The 10,568-nt window shown below is 40.8% G+C and overlaps 1 protein-coding gene across 1 annotated transcript in view; it reads left to right on the top strand.

The window, feature by feature from the left end:
- The window catches only part of ATF6 (activating transcription factor 6), a 370,257-nt gene that overhangs the window by 97,215 nt on the left and 262,474 nt on the right, over positions 1 to 10,568 (top strand). The window lies entirely within an intron of this gene.

Here is a 10,568-nt window from a genome sequence, read left to right as displayed (position 1 = left end):
CAGGCTCCGTGTGAGCACACAGACTGTGATGGAGTTCCTGTAGGCCAAGAAGGTAGGTGAGAGTGGGATGGCCACACCTCCGTTCACCAACTGGGTGTGGGGTATAAGTGTTATGAGAGTAATGTCATACCTTTTTCAGTCTTGCAGGTCCCGACTCTCCTTGGGGTTGCTGGAAAGCAGAATGTGTTCTTAAGCCCCAGGAGTCTGTTAGAGCGCTGTCTCTTTAAATATCCAAAATAGTCAAGCTGCTTTTTAAACCTTCAAAATGGCGGTGCTCTCCAGACCGGCAAAAGTCCACAGTTCAGCTCACCTTTCTCTTCACCTTCTCTGTTCCCCAGCCACCGTGCACAGTCCTCCGTGCAGTCCCTGGCTAGCAGGGTGATTTTAAGTTAATTCTTAGGTCCTACCACCACTTGGGAATCTCCAAGCTGTCTGTGCTGTCAGGATCGCTCAGGATCGCTGCCAGACCACAGCTCTGTCTGTCTCCTTTTTTGGTATTTTCACGCAAATTCTTCTGCTGGTTGGGGTTTAGTCCACTTCTATATCCTTCCATTCAAGGATCAGGGGTCCAAGATTATCTTCTGTGTTTGTGTTAATAGGTTTCCCTCTTCTTTGTTGAAGAGGGTCTGTGCAGTCTTTCTGCCTAGTCTGCCATTTTGCCGGAACTCTCCTTTTCCTTTTAAAGATTATCTTTCTCTCTTTATTTTTAGTTACCAGAGTAATACCAGAATATATAATCCTTGTACAAACTTCAGAAAGTATTTGTGGTGGTTATGTTTTTGTGTCATCTTGGCTAGGACTGGTTGAGTGGCTGGCAGCTGGATATAGTATTCCCCATGACCAGACTGGTAATCTCCTCCATGGTGGTATCTACTGTGAGCAGCTGAGTAGCTGCCTTTGGGTATGTCGTCTGCTTCCCGTATATAAGTAGCACCTTGGGAATGCTCTCTAGCTTACAGCACGCTTGACCCTGCATGTAGCCATGTCATTATTCAGCCTGCCATGCTCTGCCATCCTTGGGACTTTTACAATGGACTTGAATTAATGGCCTGCCGTGTGGTTTGGTAACATTGGGATTGTGCCATTTTATTTGTTGAGTTTGGGCTTGTTAGCGTCAGTAGCTGCCTGCGTGAGTTAAGAGATGCTTCTAGCTTCAATGGGCCTGGAGCAAGAGGGAGAGCTGAAGCTCAAGGTCAAGGGGCTTTCACCCAGCCCTTAGAGCCTGGCACTTTGATCTTGGACTTAAAGCCTCCAAATTGTAAGAATAAACTCCTGTTTGTTAAGGCCATCCCATTTGTGGTATATTCTTGTCAGAGTGCTACTAGGTAATCACAACAGAATATGGTACTGAGAGAGTGTCATGCTGCTCTGACAGATAGCTAAAATGTGGAAACAAGAGTGGAGTACATCCTTGACCTGAGACCCTGGCAAAGAGACCCCAGCATACAGCATGAGAGATGGCAGGAGCAGAGCCAAGACACTGGCAGAGAGGTACCGGCAGAGAGACCAGCATGAGAGACGGCAGTAGTAAAACCCAGAGACTGGCATTAAACAGCAACATGCTTACTAGCCCACAGAGGAGAAAGCTGGGTACCACTGAGTAGGTGGCTTCCTGGTGGACTATGTTGCCTTCAGGCATTAATTGGTGGAAGAGACTGGCATGAGATGGAGTAGCAGGTTGGCCAGCTCACAGAGCAAGAAAGCTGAGTGCTTTTTTTTGGGCAGGAAGATTTCTGGAGGGGTGGGTTGCCCTTGGGCATTAGCTGGCAGAAGCAAAGAGACCAAGGAAATGGGAAGCAGAGCTGCCTCAGCCTTAAGGGTAGGACCTTGGCCTTCGTGGGTGGAATCACCACAGCCCCCTAGGTTTCAAAGAGTTAGACCTTCACCAACTTGCTTCTGGAGTGTGGGGCTGCACATTCATGTGAGTGAGTGGGATGGGGCCATAGCTTCTGCTCAAGAGTGAGGGGGCAGGGCTTCCATGCCCAAGCGGTAGAAGAATGGGGCCCGCCAGGCCATGGGGGTGAGGTCACCACTCAGGAACTAGAAGACTAGAGCCACACAGTCGAGGAGACCTGTACAGATACCACCCATTGAAGATCTGTACAGGTGCCAAGTTGACAAGGGGTGGAATTGTGGTGGTTATGTTTTTTTTTTTGGTCAACTTGGCTAGGCCTGGTTGAGTGGCTGGGCAGCTGGATGTAGTATTCCCCATGACCAGACTGGTAATCAACTCCATGGTGGAATCTACTGTGAGTGGCTGAGTAGCTGCCTTTGGGTATGTAGTTTGCTTCCCGTATATAAGCAGCAACTTTGGGAATGGTCTCTAGCTTATGGCATGCTTGGACCCTCCATGTAGCTGTGTCATTGCTCAGCAGCCTGCCATGCTCTGCCAACCTTGGGACTTACAATGGACTTGAATTAATGGCCTGCCGTGTGGTTTGGTAACATCGGGATTGTGCCATTTTATTTGTCGACCTCGGGCATGTTAGCGTCAGCAGCCAGTAGCTTTCTGAGTGAAGAGATGTTTCTAGCTCCAGTGGGCCAGGAGCAAGAGGCAGAGCTGAAGTTCAAGGTTGAGGGGCTTTCACCCAGCCCTTAGAGCCTGCCACTTTGAACTTGGACTTAAAGCCTTCAAATTGTAAGAATAAACTCCTGTTTGTTAAGGCCATCCCATTTGTGGTATTTTCTTGTCAGAGCGGCGCTAGGTAAACAGAGCAGTATTGAACTATGTAAAGTAAAAAGTGAAAGTTTTCTAGCCCACCTCCTCCCAGCCCTCTTCCCTTCCTCCAACCTAGTCCTCTCTTTGTAAATATTTATTCTAGGTTTCCAAACCTATTACTTCATTAATTCAATCAGAATATAGTTATTGAATATTTACTAAGCTCTAAATATAATGCAGGACTAAGAATATAATGGTGAGCAAACCAACATGGTGTCTGCCCTCATGGAACTTACAGTTTATTGTAAGTGCCATATGTTAATCAAATGATTGATTACACAAATAATTGTGAATTTATAATTATGTCTGATACCATGAAGGAAAGGTACGTGATACAGCTAATAGGTTTACTTGGCCTAGTTAAGGGAGTAAGGCAGGGTTTCCATGAGAAAGCGATGACTGTATTGAGATCTAAAAGAAGAATGAGGAATTACTAGGCCAAACACAAAAAGAATATTTCATGTAGAGTAACCATCATATATAAATGTGTATTTATAGATATACTGTTTAAAAATTTTGGTTTACTAAGAGAGATAAATTATTCAGGAACATACTTTTTCACTTAAAAATGTGCCAGCGCTTCCCTCTTTTTAATGGTTATATAGTTTTACATAGTACAGGATACATCATAGGAGCTCTGGTGGTGTAGTGGTTATAGCATTTGCTTGCTAACCAAAAGGTCTATAGTTTGAACTCACCAGCTGCTCTGCAAGAAGGATGAAGTGGTCTGCTTCTGTAAAGATTTATAGCCTTGAAAACCTAATGGGGGTCACTAAGAGTCAGAATTGACTTGATGGCAGTGAGTTTGGTTTTTGTTTGGAGGATATATCATAAGCAGTTCTCAAAATTTGCTCTTGGGACCATTTTATACTCTTAAAAGTTATTGAGGATCCCAAAGAGTTTTTCATTATGTAAATTATACCAGATATTAAAAATATTTAATTCATTTTCAGAAAGCAGTAATAACTATTACATGTTAACATAAATAACATTTTTATGGAAAATAACTGTATTTTTCAAACTCCACAAATGTAATGGGAAGAGTAATGTTTTAGAGTTCTGCAAGTATCTTTGATATTTCATTTAATAGAAGCCAGCTGGATTCTCAGATCTTTTCTTCATGTTATCTAATGTGATATATGTTGTTTTAGTTGAAATAAAGAAATGAAATCCACACTCAGATAGGTAGTTGGAAAAGGGAGAACCTTGCTAATCCTTTGAAGGAGTTTTTGAGTTCAGTTTGCATATCCAGGGCTTCGCAGACCACACTTTTGCAACTGCTGCCATAATTTACTTAACCAATCCCCTCTTGATGGGTATTTAAATGCTTGAATAATTTCTTTCAGAAGGATCAGCACAAGGCTGGTCTCTCTGAGGCAGAGGCCAAACTGTTATACCACTCCATTATCAACTCCTCCACTTCCTCTCAGTACCCTCCCTCCTGTTTTAGGGTTCTGTATTTTGCTGTAATGTCTCACAGAACTTACAAACTCCCACAGAAGTGGCTCATGTCGTGCTGGAGGCTGAGAGGCTGGCAAGTCCCAGGTCCGTGGGTAGGTCTGGAGGATTCTCCTCACTTGCATGATTGCAAGGACTGATGAACCCAAATCAGCAGGTCAGATGACTGGCTGTTGTCCTAAGTCCAGGGGGGAGATGGTAACATACCAAATGTAGGACTGGAGCAAGAGAGAGCACACTTTTCCCAGAATATTCACATGTGTATCGTCAAGGAAACTAAGAGTGGTGACTTGAGGCACACCCTCCAGCAAAGTGGGACTCAAAATATATCCCACCCTTAACAGGCATGTTGTTGTTGGTGTTATGTGCTGTCGAGTCGGACCTCCTTGGGTTTCTGAAGCAGTATCACTACGGAAGTAGATTGCCCCATCTTCCTTCTGAGGAGTGGCTGGTGGGTTTGAACTGCCAGCCTTATGGTGAGCAGTCAAGTGCCTTAGGCATTATGCTACCAGAGCTCCTTTAACCAGCATAGAGACTAGGATTTATAACACATCACAAAATGGAGGACTATAGCTAGAAGGGCCATATTAAGCAATTCACTACATTGCATTAGTTTGTTTCCAGTAATAAGGCTCTTTCTCACCCTTGTATCATGTAGCATGCTTATTTTTGCCCAAATGCTGGTAGTTCATTTATTCACTCTGTTTCTGTAGGGTAAAATCTTAGAGTTAGAGGACAGGAATGTCTGAAAATTTGATAGATTCTGCCAAATCACTTTCCAGAAGTTCAGTGCCAGTTTACACTTCCACCAGCAAGTTAAAGGAGTATCCATTTTGCCATAGTTTTCCTAATTGTATCTTTTCCTTACCTTTCCTTCAAATATTAGCTCATATGTCACCTCACTAAGGCCTTTCTGGACTGTTTCCTCTAATTGCAACCCCTCATCCTGCCCTCACACTCTCTATCCTCTTTCTTCTTTTACTTTGTATTACCTCTTACCTTTTAGTATACTATGTAATTTACTTATTTATTTTCTTTCTTTCTCTGCAGTGATTTTATTCTTGTTTTGTTTTCTAGTGCTTAGAACAGTACTTGGTGTATAGTAATCACTCAGTAAGTATATGTAGAATGAATGAATTGGTTTTATTCCTCTGGATTGGCAATTATTTTTCCTATGTCTTTAGCTAGTTGTATTTCCCTTCTAAAATTTCTTATAGTCTTGACCAAAAAATCCTTCCCTTTGATATGAGTTGTTATAAACCCACTTGTATGTATTAAACATGTATCTAGTATCTATTTACAGCTAACCTTCTTACCAAATATCTGCATATATTTATAATTCCTACTTTTATACCTTTACTTACACCATTCTCTACACTGAAAGAATTTTATCCTCTCTTTCAACTTTTGGTTTTTAAATTTTAATTATGATTTTAAGCAGCTCTCCCTACTGCCATTGTTGGTTTTGCTTTATTCAACCTCTTCTCATCAGTTTTATAATCTTCACAGACATTATCTTTCATCTGTTAATGTCTTGCTTTGTGATTATTAAATTTGTTCTTATACACATTTTATTCCAGCAATAATGTCTCAGATCACTTTGTCTAGTTTTTTTTCCCCCCGAATAGACAATACAGGGTTTAATGTCAGAGCAAATACACATCTATGTATGTTTATTTGCTATTTATCAAAAATTGCATGTGCTTGTAGTTCCTCATTTCTTGTCTGAGGCTGTATGAGATATACATTTCTTCATTCAATCAATCATACAGTAGATATTTATACCACACTTACCACACTTATTGTTTGCCAGGCATTGAACAAAGATCCAAGGTATAAACATGAATAGAGTACAGTCTAATAGAAGCAGATATATAAGCAACTCTAATATGAGGAACAATTATATAGCTGGTATATAAAGATATGGACATATTCTTGAGGGAACCAATAACTCTGATAAGAGCAATCATGGAAAGCATTATGCAATAGCATTTGGTGAATGAGTAGGAAAGAGGACTGGATTATGCTGCAGGAAGTGAGGATGGGGCTGGGAGAGGGACATTCTGTTCTGGAAACCTTCATGAGTCAATAGAGGTTTTTTTTTTTTTTTGTAAAAACCCAAACAAATTTTAAATGAATTAATCATCTTCACAGCTGCAGAAAAGGAGTGGGGATGGATCTCACCTCCCTGAGTAGGTAGATTGATCTATTATGGAAAGAACAGAACAGAAATTTTTAGATGGAAGGTACAAAAAGGGGCATTAAGATTAGGAAAAAGGTTAAATACTTGAAAATCTTGAATCATGACCATAGGAGATCTGTGTCTGTGTCTGTCTCTGTGTGAAGGCTTCAGGAACAGAAAGCCCAGAAGTACTGGGAATATTGGGAACTGTTCATATTAGAAAGCATGTGAAAAGGCTTAGATTGAAAAACAGCAACAAGGAGGGGTGCTGGAAGGAATAAGAAATATAGATGTACTGTTATCAAATTACAATATCGTCACATACCAAGAAGGAAAAGGGAAGAACTGACTAGAACCTCATAGAAACCAAGAACTGTTTCTTCTACAAACTGTGGCACAAATTAAAATATTGAAACCCAAAAAGCAGCAGCAATTTGAAAGAGTGAAACCTGCCCCTGAACCAAATGTTGAGAATTAAGATGTTCCATCATGAATATTGTTCAGAAGCATTTCTTTTTTTAAAATTTATTTTCTTTTATTTTTTTATTTTTGCAGTGTTCCCTCCCCTCCCCTTCCACCCTGGTAACCAACAAAGAAAGTTTCCTTCTATATGTAAACTCTTCCTTGACTTTTTACAATAATGAACTAATATAGTGTCTGTCCTTCTGTGATTGACTTATTTCACTCAGCATAATGTCCTCCAAGTTCATCCACGTTCTGTGATGTTTGCAGATTCTACATTTTTCTTCTTTTTAAAAAAATGCATTTTATTGAAATGTAATTTATGTACAGTGAAATACACAAAACTAAAGTGACATGGGTCAATGCATTTTATTTATTTATTTTTGCAGTGTTCCCTCTCCCCTCCTACCCCTGGTAACTAACAAAGAAAGTTTCCTTCCATATATAAACTGTTCCTCGACTTTTTACAGTAATGAACTAATACTATATTTGTTCTTCTGTGATTGATTGATTTCACTCAGCATAATGTCCTCCAAGTTCATCCATGTTATGTGGGGTTTTGCAGATTCTACATTATTCTTTAGTGTTGCATAGTATTCCATTGTGTGTATGTACCATAGTTTGGTTATCCATTTTTCTGTTGTTGGACACCTTCCCACCTTTTGGCTATTGTAAATAGTGCTGTGATGAGCATGGGTATGCATGTATCTGTTCTTGTCCTGGCTTTCACTTCTTTAGGATATATACTTAGTAATGGGATTGCTGGATCAAATGATATTTCTAATTCCAACTTTTTTTTTTTTTAATTTTTATTGTGATTTGGGTGAAAGTTTACAGAGCAAATTCATTTTCCATACAGCAGTTCACATACAGTTTGTCTCATGACATTGACTGCAATTTCCCACAAGGCAACAGCTCCCCTCCCACTTCCTCCCCATAGTTACCTCTTCCCTATGTCCTTCCCTCCCATGTACTCCTGCCCCTTGAGCTATTTCCCTGTGCATACACAGCCCTTCTATTCTCCCATTGATTGATCTCTTCAAAGAGTATCTGCTGAATGTAAATGTTCAGCTCATTTACCTGTCTTTTGTTTGGCTGGAAGCCACAGGAGTGGGTTCAGTTCCAGACCTGAAGGACAGCCAGGGGCCATAGTCTCAGGGGTTCCACCAGGCTCTATCAGACCAGCAAGTCTAGTCCCCCCCCCCTTTTTTTTTTAAATGATTTTGAGTTTTGTTCCACGTTGTTCTCCCACTCTGTCTAGGTTCTCCTGCACTGATACTTTTCTGAGTGGCTGACAGTGGTAGCTGATCATAATCTAGTGCTTCTGGTCTCATGGTCATATAGGCTGAGGATCACATGGTATACCAGTCCCTTGGACTAATTGTTTCCGTGCATGTTTGGTTTTCTTCATTCTTCTTTGCTCTGGACGAGGAAAGACCCATTGTTGCATCTAGATGACCACTTGCAAGCTTTTAAGATCCCAATTGCTACTTGCCAAAATAGGATGTGGAACAATGTTTTTTTTGTAGTGTTATGCCAATTGAGCTTGATGTCTCCTGTGACCATGGTCCCGAATTTATACTACTGGTGTTACCCAAAAATTTATCAAGCCAAAAATTTAGTTTAAGTGGCCTTGTGTCGTTGGTACCTTCAGGAGCCTGGCAGAAGCAAATGCAAACTTTTCTCAGAGTAGTCTAACTACTTGCTCCCTATGAGTAGCTGGCTGTGGCCCAAGAAGTCACCACAACCTTGTCCCTTGTCAGCTCTACTATATACCTGGAAATTCTTACAGAACATATAAATACACTTGTAGAAACATTGTCTGCCAACCCTATACATGGTCATGGGCACACTCTTCCCTGAGTAGACATACCTAAAGGCTGAGCCTGTCCATCCATCTATCCACTTGTGTATCAATATTTGCCACCACTGACAACACAGTACTGTATGTGCAAAAGGGTTCATCTTTGTTGTCTGTACCACCCATGCACCTCTCTATGTCTTCCTCTTCCTCAGTGCCACTGTGTTGATCACTCACATTTGGTACATTGTCCTTCTCTTCATCCAAATCAATACTTGTCTCTACCTATCTAGCAATGTTCCCTCCTGTCACCTTTCACCCCTTGTAATCAACAAAGAAAATTTACTTCCACGTATAAACTTTTCCTTGACTTTTTATAATAATGGACTAATACAATATTTGTCCTTCTGTGACTGATTTCACTCAGCATAATGTTCTCCAAGTTCATCCATGTTATGCAGTGTTTTGCAGAGTCTAGTTTATTTCTTAGGGTTGCATAGTATTCCATTGTGATATGTACCATGTCTTGGTTACCCATTCTTCTGTTGATGGATGCCTAGGTTGTTTCTGTCTTTGTGCTATTGTAAATAGTGCTGCGATGAACATGGGTTTGCATATATCTGTTCTCGTCCTGGCTCTAACTTCTTTAGGATATATATCTAGTATGGAATTGCTGGATCAAGTAGTATTTCTAATTCCAAGATTTTAAGGAATCACCATAGTTCTTTCCACAGTGGTCATATCATTTGACAGTCCCACCAGCAGTGTATGAGAGTCCCAATCTCTCAACATCCTCACCAGCGTTTGTCGTTTTCTGTCTTGTTGAACTTTGCTATTAGTGCTGGGACAAGTATCTCATTTTGTTTTGATTTGCATCTCTCTAATAGCTAATGATGGTGAACATTGCGTCATGTGTTTGTTGGCGCCCGAATATCCTCTTTGGTGAAGTATCTATTCATGTCTTATTCAGAAGCATTTCTTGATTGGCCCAATCATTTGCAGTTTCTTCACTGTAAGACTGGGAGTCTGGAAGTCTGCTGAAGGAACAAGGACTCCCCATTAAAAATGAAAAAACTAATAGTGACTCCATAGGATAGGGTAGAACTTCCTGCCCCATAGGGTTTCCAATACTTTAATCTTTACACCACATCTTTCACCTATGGAGTGGCTGGTGTGTTCCTAACTGCCTACCTTTCAGTAAGCAGCCAAGTTCTCAACCACTATGCCACTTGGACTCCTCAGGGACTCCCCAGTTGAACCTTATTAGTACCACCTGGAAGATAACTTACTAAACAACTCTTCTGTGGTCTGTGTATCTAGAAACTTTGTAGACTGTCATCGAGTCAGTTCCACATCTTAGCAACCCTATAGAACAGAATAGAATTGCTCCATAGGGTTTCCAAGACTGTAAATATTTTTGGAAGCAGACTGCTTCATTTTTCTCCCACAGAGTGGCTGGTGGGTTCAAAAAGCTGAAATTTTAGTTAGACGCTGAATGCTTTAACCACTGCCCTACCAGAGCTCCTTCTAGAAACCTTAAGCAAGTACTATTATGTTTTAATTGGAGCAGAAACTGTATAGGCTTTTAAAAACAAATTATGAGTTCTTACTGAATTTTTCTCAGGTACCATAAAATTATGCCTGGCTAGACATATAGAACAAGGGATATCATAGCTGCTGTCAGATGGATCTTGGCTCAAGGCAAAGAATACCAGAGATGATTTTTATTTGTGCTTTATTGACTATGCAAAGGCATTTGATAGTGTGGATCATGACAAATTATGGATAACATTGAGAAGAATGGGAATTCCCGAACACTTGATTGTACTCACAAGGAACCTGTACCTTGACCAGGAGGCTGTCGTTCGAACTGAACAAGGGGACACTGCATGGTTTAAAATCAGGAAGGGAGTGCGTCAGGGTTGTATCCTTTCCCCATACTTATT

This window comes from Orycteropus afer, unplaced genomic scaffold, assembly GCF_000298275.1.
Source record: "Orycteropus afer afer isolate SDZICR_OR568_19922 unplaced genomic scaffold, OryAfe1.0 scaffold00044, whole genome shotgun sequence".
Taxonomy (NCBI): Eukaryota; Metazoa; Chordata; class Mammalia; order Tubulidentata; family Orycteropodidae; genus Orycteropus; species Orycteropus afer.
The sequence above is the reverse complement of the archived record's forward strand: the minus strand, read 5'-3'. Positions and strand labels throughout refer to the sequence as shown.